Source organism: Rhinolophus hipposideros (genome assembly GCF_964194185.1).
Source record: "Rhinolophus hipposideros genome assembly, chromosome: 10".
In the NCBI taxonomy this organism is placed as follows: domain Eukaryota; kingdom Metazoa; phylum Chordata; class Mammalia; order Chiroptera; family Rhinolophidae; genus Rhinolophus; species Rhinolophus hipposideros.
In genome coordinates, this window is record NC_138056.1 from 40,793,025 (window position 1) to 40,813,556 (window position 20,532).

At 42.4% G+C, this 20,532-nt stretch overlaps 1 long non-coding RNA gene across 1 annotated transcript; it reads left to right on the plus strand.

The window, feature by feature from the left end:
• The first annotated feature begins 1,181 nt into the window (after positions 1 to 1,181).
• On the plus strand, positions 1,182 to 19,382 carry LOC308503588. Its single transcript, XR_013994216.1, has 3 exons — positions 1,182 to 1,313; positions 7,105 to 7,215; positions 16,445 to 19,382. It is a non-coding gene; the product is annotated as an uncharacterized lncRNA (long non-coding RNA).
• The last annotated feature ends 1,150 nt before the right edge of the window (positions 19,383 to 20,532 follow it).

Consider the following 20,532-nt stretch of genomic DNA (forward strand, 5'->3'; position numbering starts at 1 on the left):
GGTGAATCAGGGACAGCCTCCAAGGTGCCAAGGATTTATCTGAGCAGCCAAATGTACACTGACAGGTCTGTGTGTGTGCTGGAGAAGCTTGCTCTGCGGCTCAGATGAAGGACTCACTGCGGAATTCACCCACAAGGGGAAGTGACTTAATGACTGAGCCAGTTCACCTTCTGCCTAGATGCGTCATAAAATCAACTTGTAAAGCTGGGCTCTGAGAATACATTTGCTCACCCAAATGTGGTCCTGTGGAACTAGGAAACATTTCAAAGAGGGAACGCTCACAGAGGAGAAAGTTCTTAGGCTTTCTCTGTGTTAGGAATGGGCCAGTGGCCTGAGCCTGACAGCTGCTCCAGGCGTGGTCCAATCCATTGACAAGCAGCCCAGAGCTGCCTGCAGCATTTGCTCCACATCTGGGATTTGTGATTCATCAGCCACTCTCTCCCGCCGCCCTACATTCTCAAGCAGGCCTGAGCATGCAGGCCGCACAGTGCTCAGGTCCCAGCACTCAGACTGGTCCCTCCACCTGAGTGCCCATCAGGATTCACCCTTATCTCCAACACTGCCTTCCCCTGCCTATAGAATCAGCCTGGTCCACCAGCTCCACGCTCAGGGCAAACTGTGCCCAGACCGGCTCGGACCCAGCCAGAGCTATTACCGTGTTTCCCTGAAAATAAGACCTAGCCGGACAATCAGCTCTAATGCATCTTTTGGAGCAAAAATTAATATAAGACCTGGTATTATATTATATTATATTATATTATATTATATTATATTATATTATATTATACTATACTATACTATACTATACTATATTATAAGATCTGGTCTTATATTATAGTAAAATAAGACCAGGTCTTATATTAATTTTTGCTCCCAAGGACGCATTAGGGCTGATTGTCCAGCTAGGGCTTATTTTCAGGGAAACAGGGTATAAGAGGCTCCCAGACTGAGTCCAGGTTCCTGGACACTGGTGTCTGTCCTGGCCCTTTACATTTAGCAGACATACACTCCCACCGTGCCCAGCTGGCCCACCAGGGTGAGCCACAGCAGCACCTGTCCTAGCCCAATCCTGTTTACCCAGGACCTACTATTTTTGTTCTCACCTCCCTGCTTCTCAGATTCCTGGCTCCATATCCCAGCTACCATAACTGCTTCTGGCTTGTTCACTCTGGTGACCCTTCGGACGTCCCTTTTTAGACCGTAGTTTCTCACATGTTTCTGACTACACTCTCAGTCTCCAATGAGGACTGCATGATTCAGCCCCAGCCCCTGCGTACCCCCTCCGCTGGGACCACACCCAAGAAAGGCAGAAGGTGAGGATTTGTTCCTATGATCCCTTTCTGCTTCTGATGCTCAGCCTTGCTTTGCCCTCCAATTCCAGCACCTGGGGGGTGGAGGGTGGGGGTGGGGTCCTGGCTGCTGGCCCCAACTTGGATCCTGATCCCTGGAGCCCCTCCCTCACCTTGGACAGCTCTGTCCTGGCTCAGCTTCTGATTTCATGCTGGCCTTGCCCAGGATACACCAAGCCCACTCCCCGCACTATCTCATTGAGATCAGCATACAGGGAACTGTCAGGCCTCTGAGGGGGTGTGTGTTGCAGGTGGTAGTAGTGGGGGGAGGGAGGGTCTGAGAGGAGAAGAGAAGGAAACACTGCCTCAGCTGGGGCCCTGACAGGTGCAGAGACTGGGAAGAATTTCATATCTGTCTGGGATCATTTCTGTCTTTGGATTTGGGGTTTACTTACAAGGAAAAGCCTAAGGGAGAGCAGAAGGCAAGGCACTTGCCATCTCAAGCCCTTGTTTCCTACTCTACATTGTGTGCGTGGGGTGGGGGAAAGACATTTTGTTCCAGATGATACCTCACACAGCCTGCCAGTTGCAAGACCCAGGAAGTTAAACCCAGGCCCTTTTCCTTGTCTGCCAGATTCCATGTTTGACTTTAGGGACATGTCTGGCATGACATGTCCCTCCAGTCCCTCCACCAAGGAACAAATGAGCCCACCCAGGGTTCCCCAGATCCCACCCTCTCCATTCCGTCCACTGCAGAAGGTGCAAAAACAAGGACCAGAGCCAGCTCCTGCTCCCATCTTCCTCCTCTCCAGTCCTCATCCTCCCCTTCCCTGGAGGCCAAAGACCCAAAGACCATCTTTCCCTAAAATCTCGGCTGACCACTGGTTTTCTTTTCCATAAGCCCTACAAGTAACAGCTTTGCTTAACGAACATGAACGATGGTGGAAAGGTGAGGTACAAGACTTTGGCACCTGGCCCCCAGGACGATTCCAGCTCTGCCACTTACTAGTCATGTGACCCTGGACAAGTGATTTAACTTCTCTGTGTCTGTTTCTCCATCTCTAAAATTGGGATACCAATAGTCGGGGGGATTGCATTGTTCTGAGGATTGTATGAGTTCTTTCATATAAGAACGGGGTCTCACATATAATACATGTTGATGCTACAAGTTCTCAGTTATGAATTACTCATTCTATGTTAGGCCTTATTCTAAGTACTTTACATATAATAATTCATTTTTCCTAAGAAAAGTGAAAGAGGAGCAGAAGGATCATTCCATAATTCTAATTTAAATTATCATTAATGTTAATTATACTCATCAACAAGAGTTAAAATGCATTATCAAAACTCATCATAATCCCTGTTACTCCAAAGAACTAAATTGTTTTTATTTTTTGGTGCTCTCTCTACTGGCCTTGGTAAGGTTTATGTATAATAAATATTCGCACCTGGTCAAAAAATAAACTAACTTGTAAAAAGGTTAGAGAATTTCCCCATCGGAACACAAATCCAGTGTGTAAAGATGGAAAAAAAGAAGTACCCAAGGAACAGAGACCCCCAACAGTACCCCTCCTACGGACATAAGCCTGCATCAGAGTGTCACAGCAAAGACACAATTCCGTACATATCTTTTGATTTTACATTAAATCATAGACAGTTTCTATGTTGCTGTATAACCTTTTAAATTATCATTGATGACTGCAGTATAACCCATTTAGTTGAATTACCATAATTGAACTGAACTCATTATTGGATCTCGGTGGATTTTTACCAATATAAATAATTCTGTAGTAAACCTCATAGCGCAAGTGACTTTTTCTTTCTTTCAGATTATTTCTTAATTTAATTCTCTGAGATGGGGTTACTGGATCAAAGAGGCAAACTGAGACTATTTAAAGCTCGAATGGCTTCCATCATTTCGTGCATCCCAGCTCAGTTAGTGGAGGACTCTTACGTATTTGAGGGATGAAACATTCCAGGGGAAAGCAGGAAGAGGGAGAAAGGAACTAGCAGTTGCTGTTGAGTGCCAAGCATTGGGCCGGCTTCAGACGGAATCTTTGATGTGCTACAATGCGGCTTGCCCAGATTTGTCATCATTGATGTTGTTTGGACCATTTGTGAAGACATTCACCAAGCAGTAATTAGAAGCTTTGTTCACTCAATCTCATTTAATCCTCACTCTGATGCTCTGAGGAAGGTATTATTATCCTCATTTTACAAAGGAGGAAGCGGGAGTTTGAAGAGATTAAACCAAAGTTACACAGCTAATGAATGGAAAAACGTGGGTCCAACTTTATGCTCTGTCTGCTGTGCCACACTGTGCTCCAGCCCTTCCTCAACCCCCATGCCCCGGGCCCTGAAACTACAGATGGGATTTTCATGCTCTGTTCTGTATCGATGGAGGGAATGCTGGACATGGATGCTGGGGGAAGGTCCATCTGCAAGAATGCTCTGACCCTCCTAGACTTCTACCCACAAATTGTTTCCCTTTTCTTTCTTGCTGGGGAAAAACATAATATGAAAGATGACTTTGTTTTACACACACACACACACACACACACACACACACACACACACACTATCTCCAAGGAGAGCACTCCCTGTAAATGAAGGGCCCACCACCTATCAAAGACGCTGACCAAGGACTTATCAGATATCTTTTGAAGCTAAACATCTCTCAGAACAGATATTACTGAACCTAAGCATATGGACTGGGCCTATCTCTATGTTAAAATAGTTCTTTCATGGAATTACTTGATCTGGCCCAACATTTACCAACTTTGCACACATTTCAATATCTCAGTTAAATCATCTAATCTCAGAATATATTTATTCTACCCTTTTCTCCCTAATAAGAAAGACCTGTATTATTTTTCCCTCATATTTTAAAACATTGTCTCTCCCAAATACATTGAATTAATAAAACTCCAGATGTTGCTTAACGATGCATCTGGGCCACTGATATCCTGGCTTATTTTAGGATTACCAATGAACAGCCTGCAGCTGGAGTGGGTTGTGGAAAGACGGGGCTGGCACCTGCACTGACCAAGGAGATCAGATTTGTTGATCTCCTTGGAGCCTAGGAGCCACTTTTGGGTGTGGCAGGAGATCATCTTGATGGCTCTATGAGCTGAGTTCTGCAGTACTGTGAAGACCATTCATTCATCAGGTCTCTTCCTGATACAAGTGACGGAAACCTGACTGTTTGAAGTACAGGGGACATTTATTGGCCTCTAGATGAAAATTCTAAGGGTAGTCTTCAAGTGTAACTGGATCAAAGTGCTTAAATGGTATCATCAGAAATTACTCCTCTTTGTTCTACTTTCTTTCGTCCAGAGTTATGACAACATGACCACCAGTAGCTCCAGGCTTCTTTTTATTTTATTTTTTTTACAGAGAAGGCCTGGTGGAAAGAGTGCATGTCCCATGTTTTGTTTGCAATTGTCCCATCAAAACTCCCAGGACTGAGTCTCAATGGGCCTGAATTGGCTCATGTGCTAAATATCTTGAACTTGACCTTCAAATCTACTGGCCACCCAGCTCTGTAGCTGGAGGCTGGCCTGTGTCGATGCACCAGTGGTTCCCGTCTCCTGTGCCTTCCCTTGGGTATTTTCAGTGGGAAGACCAGCAGGAGACTAAAGGAATAGAGAAGAATGAAGTCAGAATGTTCATTTTCCCCAGCTCCCTTCACAAAGGTCTGCATGGGTTAGCTACGTCTCTTGGCCAATAGTCACAGGTTCTGCCTCAGCTCTCTCCACACATCTTTCCCTATTTTAGTCCCGCTAATAGCACCTCAATCTTGCCTCTACAACCTCTGGGTGGTACCAATAACCCCAGGAACAGCACTATCTCTTATAGTTTTCCTGTCCTCTGCCTACACCTCTGTGGGAAGGTTATTTGATAACCCAATTTGAGAGTGTCTTCTGTTTGCAAGATCCTAACTGATATGCTAACATGCCCATCCCCAAATCAAATCCATGCTTCTCATTGGACAGGACTGAGTCACATGCCTACCACTGAAACAAAGGTCTGAAATCAGCTCCATCCAAGCCACAGGTATGGAGGGTGGAGGAGGGGTAGTCCCCTGAAGGGACAGAAAAAAACAGCCTATGATCACTACATTTAGCAAAGTAGATAAGAGGGAATTCTAATCGTCAGAAATTGTTCGACTACCCAAGCATTCTTCAGAAGTAGCACCTACATATAAATAAGAGAGGGTTTCAGAGAATAAATTCATGCTGAAACAGCCTTTCCTCCATGTACATGCACACCAATGCCTCCAAAAGACCTGGCCACTCATTTTCTGAGCTCTGGGCCTGTTGACAACTCTCTCCTGAAACAAATTGAAATTTCTATCATCAATTCACTTTGAAATGTCATAAAGCAGCTTAGGCCTTGGCTGGCTAAGCAATAAAGCAAGTCCTCTTGGCAACTTAAATGAACTGCCCCTGACAGCAGGACAGAGGACAAGGCATTAAACATTGCCAAGAATGGACAATTTGGAAGCTGCCCACTGGCAGAAACGACAAGGCCAAAATCATAATGCTTCGGAAAAAATGACATCAGTTAAAGGATAAACATAAAATGAGAAAACAGCAACCTCATCACAGAGCTGTAAAGGTTTAGAAGAACATTTAGCCTGATATCACATGAAACACCTATACTAGCAGGGAATTCTTTTTATATATGGTTAAGTCCCATTATAACGACTGACTCTGTCATGGGTGAGTCACCTTGCATTAAAACCATGCACCAATACCCCAGTGAGTCTCAGCCTTTACCACTACCCAGAAAACTGGTAGTACAGATGTTAGTTACCTAGTCCCCCAACCGCATATTTTGATGGAGCCTCCACTGTGCCTTTTTTAATGGACAGGTTGACATTCAGTGACATGTTGAGGCTATTTGACTTTCCTTGTCAGTTTTCTCATGAAGCCTCAGATGCTGCTTTGGTTGGAGTTCAGGAGTATGCATTTGCCAGGACTCGTCTCCTGAGCCACTTGGGTGTCTCTCCTAGTCCCACTAATAACTCCTTTGTGATAAAATTCCACCATAGTTCTTTTTACCCATAAAAACACTTGGATATCAGCACTTTGGATGAAAGAGGAATCTAAAGGATCCTTTTGCTTCAGTGCCTCTGGAGTCTAGGAAATGAAAAGTTTGGGTCCCAGAGAGAGCAGAAATCCAATCTCTAGCTAAGGGAAGCCACATCAGGGCCCTATGGATATAATGGAAAGATTATGGACATTAGAGACCAGGCTCAAGTCCTAGTATGACCTTGAGCAAGTCATACCTTACTGAGTCTGAGCTTCCTTTTTGTCTAGTATTATTGTTTCCAAAACACTAATGGTTTGATAAGCATTAAAAATTAAAAATGAGGGACTTCTGGGTGGCCAGGTGGCTCAGGTGGTTGGAGCGCTGTGCTCCTAAAACAGAGGTCGTCGGTTTGATTCCCACATGGGCCAGTGAGCTGCACTCTCTACACCTAAGTTGAGAACAATGGCTGGTGTGAGTGGCCAGCAGCTGGCATAAGCTGCCGTGTGCTGCTGTGAGCTTCTATGTGCAGCTGTGAGAGGCAGGTGTTAGTTACCTGCCAGCGGTTGGCGACCAACTGACTCAACTGAGTAGAGTGCAATGCCCATAATACCAACATGGGCCAGTGAGCTGCGTCCTCCACAATTAGGCTGAGAACAATGGCTTGACTCAGAGTTGGAGGAAGGAGGGGTATGAAAAAGAAGGAGGGCGGAGGGGGGAAAATGAGGGACTTCTGGTCAATATGGAGGAGTAGGCAAATGATGTGCTCATCTCCTCTCAGGACCACATCAATTACAACTAAACTACAGGATAACCATCATTGAGAATCAACTGAAGTCTAGCTGAACTGAAGCCCTACAACTATGGACATACAGAAGCCACCTCGAGACTGGTAGGAGGGGCAGAGACATGGAACAGGCTGGTGCCACACCCGCGTGCGACAATTAAATATTGGGAGGGATATCTCGGCTGCAGAGATCCCCCTTGGAGCAGCAAGAGATCCCAGCCCCACACCAGGTTCCCCAGCCCAGGGTTCCAGTGCCAGGAAGAGAAGTCCCATAACTTCTGGCTGTGAAAACCAGCGGATATTGTGGCTGAGCAGGAGGGTGGCTGCAGTCCTAGGCATTACTCTCACAGAGCCCCCACATAGACTTACTTGCTGACGAATTCACCGGCTCTGAGCTCCAGCACTGGGGCAGCAGCTCGAAAGGCACCAGGGACATATGGGGAAGAACTGAATTGTCCAACTTCAGAAGGAGAGCTGGAGGGGCACCTTTCTCCAGGGGGGAGGAGCTGGCAGAAGCCATTGTTTCTTTGTTGAGCCCTCCCCTTCCCTGCAGGCAGGTGCCATATCTGAATCTCTATCAAATTGGCTATCAACTTTCATCTGCCCCAACCTAATGATTCCCTGAGACCTGGCCCCACCCAACTTTCAGACAAACCAAAGCCACTTCCAGTGTCTTTTCCATAGAAAGAATCTGCCTTAGCTCTTTCTTCGGACTTTAAATCTTTCAGCGGTTCATAAAACCCAAACAAGCAGTATGGAGACAGAGTCCCAGAGAACAGTTTCCTAGCTCTCAGCCTCACATAGAAAGGTGCTGGCTTGGTTATTAGATGGCCATCCGTTGTTGCTAGGTGGCCGTCAGTTGTTACCAGTTAGCCATTAGCCACTGATGTAACTGCCGTGGCTATGCTAGGGGGTTGGTTGGTTGGCAGAGAAGCAGATGGTGGATTGCAGCTAACAAGTGTGGTTAGCAAGTGGACTGCGAATTTCAGATCATGTTGATCCTACTTCCTGCATCTTGCTCAGCCGCCAGCGAGACTGGGGTGCAGGAAGACCCCTTGATGGGGTATTGGCGGATGTTTGCTTTTGTGTCTCGACCAGCCACCAGCAAGACTATAGTGGTATGACTCCCCTATCTATGGCTCCATGTTGTTCCTTTTTGGCCTCACCATATCCTGAGTTCTTGTGTGGGGAGCGGGAACTGAGACCCTGCATGACACATGGTGCAGTGAGCAGTTTGTGAGTATGAAAACTCAGTCTCAGGAAGTTCGTGAGAAGTGGCACCGGGAACAGGAAATGCAATCCGCCTGGAAAAAACATGACCCCTCGGTGAATTGGTGGTTCTCTTGAGCCTCTGGATGGCACACCACCCTATTGGCCATAGCAGGCATTGCCTGCTTTTTGGTGGTCCACTGCTGCCGTGGGCTCCAAGAGTTGTGGACATCTTATACCAGGGCCACCACCCACTCAGATACCTGGCGCAGCAAGGATTCTGACCAGGTAGGAATGATGTCTGACTCTGGGTAGGAGGACATGTGGCCCCCACACAGTGTGTGGTGCCCGGTGGCCACTGTTCTCAGGATCTGGAGCCCCGTGGAGGGGTGGGAAGACATGGATGGCTCTCTGACCAGCATAGGAAGAGTCGTGAAGCTGCCAGAGAGACAGACCCCTGTGGAGGTGTGGGAAGACGTGGATGGCTCTCCATCCAGCATAAGCTGAAGAAAGCAAAGGTCTTTGCAGCCCTGTGGGCTGGGCAGTGCTAGCTGAGGCAGCCCAGGTACAGGACTTGTAGTCCCAGGAGGAAACACTTCCTGAGTCATCAGTAGAGGATGCGGGTGAGGTCAAGGTCGTCTCTCACCACCAGGTTGGGGAGGACTTGGAGTCCTCGCCCTGCGGAGAGGGCACACATTTTGAAGCCAATGCACAGCCCTGGCGAATGACTGTGGACTATGGGGAATTGCCTTTCATCCCTGATTGATGGACCGCTTGACTGTTTGCTTGGGAATGTACCACCATGTAGTGGAACTGGCAGATGTTTGCTTCCAGTGTCTTGACCAGCCACCACCGAGAACATGTAAGCACCTTGGCTGTGAGTCACTATTGTTCCAGCACAGTGCCCTGAGAAACCCTGGCTATGCCCAGGAAGTCAGACTGTGCCCAGAAAGACTGGCGGTGTCCTGAGAGGGACTGGCTGTACCCAGAAAAACTGGCTATGCCCAGAAAGACTGGCTGTGCCCAGAAAGACTAGCAGTACCCTGCGAAAGCCTGGCTGTGCCCAGGATATTGCATCTGCCTCCAGGTTCCTCACATAGGGTCCCTCGCAGAAGACACTTGTCGCGTAGATTGTGAGGCAAGACCCGGGAGAGGTGGAGTGTGGGGACAGAGTCCCAGAGAGCAGTTTCCAGGCTCTTGGCCTCACATGGAAAGGTGCTAACTTGGTTATTAGATGGCCATTGGCTGTGGCTAGGTGGCCATCAGCTGTTACTAGTTAGCCATTAGCCACTAATATAACTGCCGTGGCTATGCTAGGGGGTTGGTTGGTTGGCAGAGAAGTGGATGGTGTATTGCAGCTAAGAAGTGCGGTTAGCCAGTGGATTGTGGATTGTGGATCAGGTTGATCCTACTTCCTGTGTCTCTCCCGGAAGCCAGCGAGACTGGAGTACAGGAAGACCCCTTGTTGGGGTACAGGCAGATGTTTGCTTTTGTGTCTTGACCAGCCACCATCGAGAATATAGTGGTATTATTCCCCTATTTATGGCTCCATTGTTGTTCTTTTTGGCTTCACCATATCCTGGGTTCTTGTGTGGGGAGCAGGAGCTGAGACCACGCATGACAAGCAGCGTCTGGTTTCAGCATGTTCTCGTACCTCTGGCTGAGCAGCCCTAAGCCCTAGCAACAGCTGGCCTCAGCTCACAGATTGGCCTTTCAAAACATCTCCAAGCCCAGTGCAGGTGGCAGCCATCTGCAGATTGCTTTGTGGCTCATACCAGGTAGCCCCCAGCAGGGCACAGGCTGCAGCTGAACTTGGCCTGCAATGGGGCCCCTCCCAGGAGGCCCCAGGATTGGCATGCAAATGCAAGCTTTAGACCAAGCCAGAGCAGCACCCAGCCGCCTCCAAGGATGACACACCAAAAGGGCATACTGGGCAGGCACCAGAGTCCTGCTAAAGCAAACCCCATTCTGTAGGGTCACCCCTTGTACCACAGTTCCTCCACTATAGTCACAGCCAGTCCTCACAACCAATAAGCTTAAGGGTCAATTTCTCCCACTGATATGCAAACAGCGACCCACACAAGGAACACACATGGAGCACCCAGCTCTGGTGACCAGGGAGACTGTACCACTGGGTCCCGCAGGACACCTACTATATAAGGCCTCTCTACTAAGACTGGGAGGCATAGCAGCCCCACCTAGAAATAAACACAGGGAGGCAGCCAAAGTGGGGAGACAAACAAACTTGTCTCAAATAAAAGAAAAGAACAAAGCTCCAGAAAAAGAACTAAACAAAATGGAGACAAGCAAACTACCTGACACTGAGTTCCAAACAATGGTTATAAGGATGCTCAATGATCTCAAGGAGAACGTCAACAAAGAAATAGGAAACATAAAAATAGAGACAGAAGACATAAAAAGAAACAGTCAGAAATAAAGAATACAATAACTGAAATGAAGAATATATTAGAGAGAATGAACAGTGGATTGGATGAAGCAGAGGATCCAACCAGTGATGCAGAAGATAAGGTAGCAGAGAACACCCAATCAGAAAAGCAAAAAGAAAAAAGAATCCAAAAAAATGAAGCTAGATTAAGGGTTCTCTGGGACAACATCAAGTGTACCAACATTTGCATTATACAGGTACCAGAAGGAGAAGAGAAAGAACAAGGAATTGAAAATCTATTTGAAGAAATAATGACTGAGAACTTTCCTAACCTGGAAAATAGATACACAACCCCAGAAAGCACAGAGAGTCCCAAACAAGATGAACCCAAAGAGACCTACACCAAGACACATCATAATTAAAACGCCAAAGGTTAAAGGCAAAAAAAAAAAATCTTAAAAGCAGCAAGATAAAAGCAGTTAGTTACCTACAAGGGAACTCCCATAAGACTGCTGACTTCTCAACAGAAACTTTGCAGGCGAGAAGAGATTGGCAGGAAGTATTCAAAGTGATGAAAAGCAAGGGCCTATAACCAAAATTATTCTACCCAGCAAAGCTATAATTTCAAATCGAAGGACAGATAGAGTTTCCCAGACAAGAAAAAGCTAAAGGAATTCATCACCACCAAACCAGTATTACAAGGAATGTTATAGGGACTTCTTTAAGATGAAAAGAAAAGAAAAGGGGATCAAAAATGTGAATAAGAAAATGGTGATAAGTACATATCTATCCACAATTACTTTAAACATAAATGAATAAATGCTCCAATCAAAAGATAGGGTGGCTGAATGAATTAAAAAAACAAGACCCTTACTATATGCTGCCTACAAGAGATTTACTTCAGATCAAAGGGCACACACAGACTGAAAGTAAAGAGATTGGGAAAAAAATATTTCATGAAAATGGAAACAAACAAACAAAAAACTGAGGTAGCAAAACTTATAACAGACAAAATAGACTTTAAAACAAAGACTATAACAAGAGACAAAGAAGGACCCAGTATTCCCACTTTTGAGTATTTATCCGAAGAAACCCAAAACACTGCTTTGAGGGGACAAATGCATCCATAGGTTCATTGCAGCATTGTTTATAATGGCCAAGATGTGGAGGCAGCCTGGGTGTCCATTGATGGATGAATGGATAAAGAGTAGATGGTACATATATATAATAGAATATTGCTGGGCCATGGATGGGAGGGAGTTCTTGCCATCTGTAGTGGCATGGATGGACCTGGAGGGTATTGTGCTGAGTTTCTTTCTCAGACAGAGAAAGACAGATGCAACGTGATTTTGCTTATATATGGAATTCAAAAAACAAAACAAACAAAACAGAAACAAACTCACAGATACAACATTTTGATAGTTGCCAGATAGGAGGGGGCTTAGGAGTGAGTGAAAAATGGAAAGGGATTAAGTAGTACAAATTTACTGTTACAAATTGGGTATGTAGGGTACAGCATAAGGAATATAGTCAACAATATTGTAATAACTCCATATGGTGTCAGATGGGTACTAGATTTATCAGGGTGATAGATTGGAGGAGGCTTGGGGGGCAGGGTGAAATGGTCAAAGGATTAAGAAGTACAAATTTATAATTACAAAATAGTCAGGGATGTAAAGTAAAGCATAGAGAATATAGTCAATAATATGGTAATAACTGTGCATAGTGCCAGGTGGGTACTAGACTAGTCAGGGGGATCACTTCTTAAATTATATAAATGTTTAACCACTAAGCTGTACACCTGAAATTAATATAGAATAATATTGAATGTCTAAATAAATAAAGTGTAAAAAATTAAAAATTAGTTATCTGAGCCCAGATAGCACTGATTAGTATCTCCAAGGACATTTCTGCTTTGAAAGACGCATCTAAGCAAAAGATATCAATAAACTTAGAGGACAGAATAAAGTAGTGGAATCATGCCAAAAAGGTTTCATCTCACCAGCCATCTCTGCTTGATTTATATGGTAGTAGCTCCCTGGAACACCATATTCAAAAGGATTCTGAGGTTATATCTGGGTTCATATAGGGGCATAGTGGGAAAGAATGTCCTGGTCAATGGGTACAATAAGAGGGTCTGGCACCATGCATCACATCCTTGGGGTAGTAATTAACAGCACTGAGCTTGAAAGTCAATTCTTGGAGGCACTAATGTGTATTAGCTCTTGCTTCAATAACAAACAACAACAACAGACACAATTTCAGTGGCTTATAAACACTTATTTCTCACCACACAGAGTTGTCAGGCTGTGGGTTGGATTGGATCTGCTCCACGTTTCTTCTCATTTCAGGATCCAGGCAGAAGGAACAGCCCTCATTTGGGACATGTGGTGCTTGTGGCAAAGAGCAAAAATTCCAATGGCCAAGCCAAATCAGACAATCACATTTAAAACTTCTGCTCAGACAAGCCATAAGTCATTTCATTGGTCAAAGCAAGTCATATGACTAAGCCCCAAGTCTTATACATCCCTTAGAAAGGGATGTATAATCTTAATGGAAAGGAGAAAGTGAAAAATTGCAATCAATGCAATCTACCAGATGGTGTTTGAGAATGATGTTTTTAGTATTGAGATGCTATATGTGCTTTTTCTTATTTTTTTATACAATATACATGTAGAATATGTGTAATTGAAAAATGAAATGTTGTACAATGTTAGTGTCTCTTGTGGATATTGGGAATCCCAGAGGAGGAAGCAAGCTGATACGTGGAAAGAGGACAGTGCTTATGCTGATAGAAGTGGGAGAGAGGAAGAACACAAAAAGCTAGGAGTTTTTCAAAGAATATGTGAATTTAAGGAGCAGATGGCAAGAGAACTAAGTAGATCCACAATGGAAGCCCTAGAAAATCATCAACAGCAAGTTGAAGAGCAAGTAGGGTGGTGCCCAGGGTGTGCCACTTGGATGAGCAGATTAGCTCAAGACCAGTAGAAGGCACAGAGGTCTCAGAACAGGTGGATGAACGAACGAATGAATGAATGTTAAAGATGTCTGGATGGCAAGGACTATGGAATAAATAATATAGCTCTCTTCTAAGAGAGCAGTTTCAACAGAGAGTCAAGAATTATTAAATCATCGAAGGCCTACTAGGCACCAGGTACCATGCCAGATGCTGCAGGTATACTGGTGCACAACAAAAGAGACACAGTTTCTGCATCCACAGAGCTCAGAGCTGAATGGTAGAAACAGACAACAATCAAATCTTAAACAAATACTCAGTCTTCTTTCAATCTGATAACACTTTCCTAGCATGTTTTTTCTACCATCCAAAACAACTATTTCCCATCTTCTCCCTCTTCAAATCTATTACCCCAATACCTTTGCCCCTACACACACCACTGCCCCTCCCCTCACACCTCATTTCTAAAAATGCAATTAACAGGTCACCCTCAATTAACATTTGCTTTCCACCAACAATATATCAACTGACCCACTCAGCACACATTCTCTTTTCTTCCTTTCTGTTGTAGTGGGCAATCCCTGCTCCATCTATATCCCACACCCTCTTTCATTCAGTCTTCACTCCTACAATTATGCTTTTTCTCTCCAATATCGTCCCCCCTACCAGATAATTTGCATTTTTACACAAACATACTATGGTTGGGAAATAAGGTCCTAGGGAGCAGAATTTTCCTTTCCAAGAAGAATTTGGAAATGAACGCAAGAGCATTTTGGTTACCACAGTGACCAGGGAGCCCTAGTGGCACTTAGTGGGGGCCAGGGATGCTAACTGTGTTCTGTCTTATTTAAAAAGGACAGCTCCCTTAAAACCTCACGACCTCCACCAACTATTACCAACTACTTCTCAAACCTGCCACAGGAAACCTTCTTGATAGACTTACCTATATACACTGTCTCCATCTCTTCATCTCACAAGCTCTCATCCATCCACTCCAATCATGTGTCTGCCTCCACCACCTCCCAGAGATTGTTCTTTTTGGAATTATCAATGACCCTGGCATTGTCAATCCAGTGGTCACTTCTTGGTTCACATCTTATTTGATGTCATAGAGACTCTGACCCAACTAACACTCCTTCCTTCTTGAAAGGCTGTCTAAAATAGGCATGTCAAATTAACAAAACCACTCATGATTTATTCTCCACCCCAAGCAACTAACCAACCAACAAAACAAATGAAAACCTGCTACTTCTCTTGTCTCCCCTTGTTTCAGGAAAGGTTATCCAGGTATTTAAGAGAAAAAAAAATCTAAACTTTATCCCTGAGTCCTCTCTTTCATTCCCTACATAAATCCATCAGGTCCTATTTATGTTATATATCCAAGATATATCTCAAAAGTGTACACTTCTCTCCATCTCCACTATTGCCCCTCTGGTCCAAACCATCAACATCTCTTGCCTGGACTATGGAAAAAGCCTCACTGCTCTCCCTGCCCTCCACTTCTGTCTGTCTATGATCTATTCTTCATATAGTTCAGAGTGACCTTTTTAAAATGTAACTCCTATGCCTGAAACCCTCCACTGAATTTTCATTTCATTGAGAGTAAGATCCACACTCCTTATCTTATCTTACAAAGCCCTACCTGATCTGACCCTTGCCCACCTCTCTGAATCTACTTGCTATTAATATGTTCAACTACACTGGCATTCTTTCCATCCTTGATATATCAATTTCATTCATATCTTTTTGTGCAGCAAATGTTAAAAGATTTATTGCATAAAATATACTTAAAGAGATGTTAGTGGGCAGTGAGGTAGGCTGAATATCCAGTTTACTATTCTAGATCAGAAAGACCCACTGAGGGGGTGGCTGGTTAGCTCAGTTGATTAGAGCATGGTGCTCTTAACAACAAGGTTGCCGGTCGATCCCCACATGGGCCACTGTGAGCTGCGCCCTACACAACTAGATTGAAACAACTACTTGAGTTGGAGCTGATGGGTCATGGAAAAACACACTGAAAATAAAAGTTTAAAAGAAAGAAAGAGCCACTGATTGAGCTGAAAGACAAAGAAGGATAGTATATATTGATAAAGGGTCAATCTATCAAAAAGATATAACAGTTATAAACACATACATACCTAACAACAGAATCCCAAAATATATAAAGCAAAACTGACAGAATTGAAAGGAGAAATAGACAGTTCTACAATAATAGTTGGATGCTTCAATACCCTCACTGTCAATAATAGAACAATTAGAAGCTCAACAAGGAACAAGAGGACTTGAACAACACCATAAACCAAATGAACCTAACACATATATGTAGAACACTCCACTGAACAATAGCAGAATATACATTTTCTCAAATAAATACACATGGAACCGTCTCCAGGACAGATTATATGCTAGACAGCAAATCAAGTTTCAATAACTTTAAAAGGACTGAAGTTATAAGGACTGAAGGCTGAAGTATCTTCTCCAACTCCAGTGGAATCAAAGTAGAAATAAATAACAGAAGGAATTCTGGAAAATTCACAAATATAAGGACATTAAACACACTCTAACAATCAATGGGTCGAAGAAAAAATTCTAAGCAATTTTTGAAACTTCTGCCTCACCTAGCAATCCAGTAATTATAGTACCTACTACCTTAATATCCTAGAGGAAGCAATTGTATGATGTTTAAGAAATGCTATGAATCCCTACACAAATTAGCTTTAGTTGAATAACAAACCACCATAAAAATGTCATGCAACAGTAAGCATTTATTCTCATACTTACAGGTCTTCAGATTGGCTGAGTCTGCTTTAGGCTGCAGTTCTACGGGGAACCTGGAATGGTCAAGCTGAAGAAGCAACAGCTACCTGGGGGCATTTTCTTCTCATGGCAGCAGACAAAAGCTCCCAGAGCAATGAAGGGATACTCGCAATTCCTCTTAGGCCTAGGCCTAAAACTACATATTGTATATTATCACTTCTGCCCACATACCATTGCCCAAAGCAAATCACACAATCAAGTCCAACATCTATAGGAAAGGGAAGAATACTTACCCCTACCATAAGGATTGGAGGGGAGGGAATAAATATTTGCTGGACAATAATCTACTCTTCCACAGCCCCCCTGGAGAAGATCTTTGGAAAATTGTGCTATTATTATTACTGTAGATACTGAACAATAATGTCTTCTTATTAACCATGTTGGTTGTATTATAAATGAATGTTTAAGACTCATTTTCTCACTGTATTTATAACTATTAAAAGCCATATAGAAATGTTAAATTCATCAAAGCCATTTCCCCAGATTCAGTCAACAAGTATTGACTAATTTATTTATTACTAATTTATTCTTAGCTGAGCAGTATCATCACCTCAAGAACTTTTCCTTCAACACAATTTCTTATCTAGCAATGAATACAAAGTGTTTTAAATGTCTGTATGACATATGAAAGCATGAAAAGTGAATCTAATACCATCAATAGGAACTAAATTATTATGCCTTTTCTGAAAATCTTCCTCAAAGAAAAATCCTTCTGACATCTGAATTTTTGACTTATTATAGAAAACTTCAACCCTTGGAAGGAATCTTAGTGAACTTTATCTCTGCTGAAGTAAAAAATATCCAGTATAAATACAATACAGAACCTAATCTTCCCTGTCCTATATGACCTTAATAAGTTGCTAATATTTTCACAAGCAGAAAAGCTGATTGTGAATGATGACATTATTCTGAATTCTGCATTACTTGGTCAATTGATGATACATAGCCTCCTCTCGTGCTCTAACCCCGCTTCAATAAATATCTCTCCCACAAAGATTTCCATCCTATTTGTTTGATTTCGAACTTGGTGAAGGAAAAAAAAGGAAAGAAAAAGAAACCACACACAAAGAAGAACTTTAAGATTAAAATGTACTTTTAATCTTAATTTCATGCCAGAAAATATGAAGTCATAAAAACATACTGAAAAGGATAGACATTTTTTAAATGGGACCTTAAGAACCAGGCCTGAAGCCTGTTGCCAAATTCAATGAAGAATTGTTTGAAGTAAGAACAGAACATTGCTCTGGGATTGAGCCAACGAGAAAAGCTGATATACTATGACATCTCTGGCTTGTATAACCTCCCTGCCCTTGAAATGAACTCTAAAGAAGCAGCACAGCCAAAGTTGACAATGAGTTGAAGAGTACAAGTCCAACTCACAAAGAACCCAAAACCTCACTATGCAAGCCAACCTAGTTGGGGAAAAGATCCATTTAATTGGTGGAAAGTCTAAGTTCCCATTATTTCCAAATACAAGGAATACCTCTGGATTTTAAAAAATTGACAAATGGAATCAAAGTTCTTTTTCCACTTCTCCTTCCAAAAATGCCATTGAAATAACGCAGATATAAAAAGAAAAAACAAATAGCTGTCCTAGAAAAATTGAGAGGAATGCTATCACCAGCAAAGGAATGTTGATGAATTTCTGGAAGATATGAAGCAGACAAAATAAATATAAATTGATGTATATTTTTAAAATTATGTTTAAATATAAATATTTGACTTACTGATCAAGCTGATAAAAAGGCAATTGGTGACAGAGTTGAGCACCCAACATAGGCAAAGGAGGACAGGGAAATAAGTGGATAGATTTCCCCAAAACAAACGTAGAGGAAAATATCAGGTTTAGCACAGCAGGGACATAAAGAAGAGAAGGCTGGAGATGATTATATTGAAAGACATAAGTTTTAGGATGGTGTCACTGTTTCAGACACTACTCCTACTGACCAGTAGTTCTCATTGTGTGAGGCCTGTGAGATAAAAATTATTTTCAAAATCATACTAAGATGTTATTTGTTGACATTTGCACTGATGGAACAAAAATAATTGTGGGTAAAACTGCTGGCACCCTAGGCACCTAACTGGTACTAGCAGGCGTTGTATTCTTCATGGGGCAAAGGAACGGAAGCAGCGAGTTTCACATAAGAATGCCCTTGATGTAGCAGTAAAAATTACTAATGTTACCAAAATATCAATTTAATATTATGTGTGTCAAAATGGGAAGTATGTATAAAGCATTTCTAGTGAATACCAAAATATGATGGTTTGTTTAGAAAAAGTACTTGTACAAGTAGTTTGAGTTGTAGGATGAATTAGTTGTTTTTTTCACGGAACACCATTTTTTCTTGAAAGAACAACAGACATACCATAGAAATTCAGATTTGAGTGTCTGGCAGATATTTTCTCAAAAAAAATGAATGAAGTGGAATCTGTCACTGCAAGGAAAATAACTGACAGTATTTGTTGCCAATGGTAACATACTAGCTTTCTAGAGAAAAATGAGATTTTGGAAAACTTGTATACACCTCCATAAGCCTGACATCATCCTAATACTTGGCTTTTTGATGATATCAACGGTAATATTAATCAATGTGATTTATTGATGTTATATAATGAAATGTATCAACATTTGAAAGATCTACATAGTTCAGAGAGCTAGTATTTTTAAAATGACTGATGTATGATGCTATGAAATCATGCATAAGTAATCAAAAATTTTAAGGTGCAAAATAGATCATGCGATTTTAATGTAATAGAATACAAAACATTCACTGCTAAAGTTTCAGATTCCATATTTGAACTATTCTTTAAGAAACCTGCATTTGTCAACTTTTGGTGTAATATCAAAGATTATCCACATTTATCTGAAAAAGTTATTAAAATACTCCTCCCTTTTCGAACTACATAGCTGTGTGATGCTTGATTTTCTTCATATACGTCAACCAAAACAAAATATTATGAAAGGTTGACTATAGAAGCAGATGTGGCAATCCAACTGTCTTCTATGAAGAAATTTGTAAAAAATGTAAAACCATGTTACTCTTCTAATTTTTTGTTTTGAAAAATATAGTAAGTTTTCATAAATTATGTTCTTTACATTAACATGTGATAGATTTGTTATTATTTTAAAACATTTTTTTTAATTGCTACTGCAGGAACTATCAATAGATAGCCCTCACAGACAAAAGCTCTTTGAAATCCTCAATAATTTTTAAGAGTATAAAGTGGTCCTAACATCAAAATTTGAAGAATCAGTGTTGTATTCACTCTGATATTTGCTCTGGTTGGTTTCTACATTCTGGGATAAGAAGATGAGAAGAAAGCGAACACTGATACTGTCCCAACTGCAATCAAAGTGGGAGGGAGAATAATGCATCACAGGGTGTCATGAGGGTAAATCTCATACTTTTCATGAGGCTAAAGTCTTAAGGGAACACAGACACCCCTAAGCTCCATCAGTAGATGCTATTAGTAGGTTGGTGCAAAAGTAACTGCGGTTTAAAAGTTAAAAATAAATGCAAAAAACAAACAAAAACCACAATTACTAGGTTGGTGCAAAATGATTTTTGCAATGATTTTTAACCTTTGAAACCACAATAGCTTTTGCACCAACCTAATACTTTTGCACCAACCTAATAGAAGTGGCAGTTTGAGAGCAGGTTTGTGGAAGCAAATGAAAGGTTTCCATACAACCCATTTATACATGAAGCTATTGGCCTGGCCCCATACAAATTTGAGAACAGTGGGGGGATCATGAAAAGAAAAGAAAACCATCTGATTTCAGTTTGACTCCTCCCTCTTGAGCAAACATACTACGACGAGTTTGTACACTACGGCTGGCACTTTCTTCCTCTAAGAATTATAAGGTCACGCTAGGGCACTGGCCTGGCTGCAAAGATGAGGAAGTGGTGATACCAGGGTTTCAAGGCACAAGCAAAGTCTCATTCAGATTCTCACATTGATTATGGTTAAGCTTTTAGTCACCTACTTCATCAGCAAGAGCTAAGTGTATTAACCAAGGCTTGATGCAATTACCACCAAGAAAAGGTTGGTA